At 49.9% G+C, this 972-nt stretch overlaps 2 non-coding genes across 2 annotated transcripts; both read left to right on the top strand.

Annotated features, from left to right (window-relative positions):
* Positions 1–115: 115 nt before the first annotated feature.
* On the top strand, positions 116–187 carry Pmar_PMAR013903. The gene has a single exon. It is a non-coding gene; the product is annotated as a tRNA-Gln (tRNA).
* A 518-nt stretch (positions 188–705) lies between these two features.
* On the top strand, positions 706–777 carry Pmar_PMAR013904. Its single transcript has one exon. It is a non-coding gene; the product is annotated as a tRNA-Gln (tRNA).
* The last annotated feature ends 195 nt before the right edge of the window (positions 778–972 follow it).

A 972-nucleotide genomic window follows, 5' to 3' on the forward strand; every position in this document is an offset into this window, starting at 1 on the left:
CGAGATGCAAACACACAGATCGCTTTTGACACCCCGCGGAGTCTGCAGGAACTACTGTGGGACTCGGCTTTTGAACAATGTTAGTACGGAAATAGTTTCTCTAATTGCATTTCGTGGTTCTATAGTGTAGTGGTTAGCACTCTGGACTTTGAATCCAGCGACTCGAGTTCGAATCTCGATAGAACCTATTCCTGCCTGTCTATGAGACTGTCGACACACTGCGTTCAGTCTCTAAGGGACACTTCTCTAAGCACCACACAACTGTTACCACTCCCCGGTCAAACGCCCGAGAAATATAGCTAATGTCAGTATGTTGATTGATTCTGTATAAGCTGGGTGAGTTGCGATCGCCTGTAACCCATGCGGGGGTGAGATTTGTGTGAATTGGGTGTCGTGTCGCGGCCTGACCGGTGATCAGCTGTCCATCCCAAGGTGCCACTAAGGTCGGGTGGGAAGGCGGAAGTCATCACATCCGATCATCTGAAGGCGCGGGTACTGGCCAAGGCTGGGAACAGAGCAGGCAATACCGCACGATGGGACCAGTGAGGGTGGAGAGCGGCTGAGAGGTCGGTAGCCAACACAACAACAACGAGATGCAAAACACACAGATCGCTTTTGACACCCCGCGGAGTCTGCAGGAACTACTGTGGGACTCGGCTTTTGAACAATGTTAGTACGGAAATAGTTTCTCTAATTGCATTTCGTGGTTCTATAGTGTAGTGGTTAGCACTCTGGACTTTGAATCCAGCGACACGAGTTCGAATCTCGATAGAACCTATTCCTGCCTGTCTATGAGACTGTCGACACACTGCGTTCAGTCTCTAAGGGACACTTCTCTAAGCACCACACAACTGTTACCACTCCCCGGTCAAACGCCCGAGAAATATACCTAGTGTCAGTATGTTGATTGATTCTGTATAAGCTGGGTGAGTTGCGATCGCCTGTTACCCATGCGGGGGTGATATTTGTGTG

This window comes from Perkinsus marinus, assembly GCF_000006405.1.
Source record: "Perkinsus marinus ATCC 50983 genomic scaffold scf_1104296971978, whole genome shotgun sequence".
Classification (NCBI taxonomy): Eukaryota; Perkinsozoa; order Perkinsida; family Perkinsidae; genus Perkinsus; species Perkinsus marinus.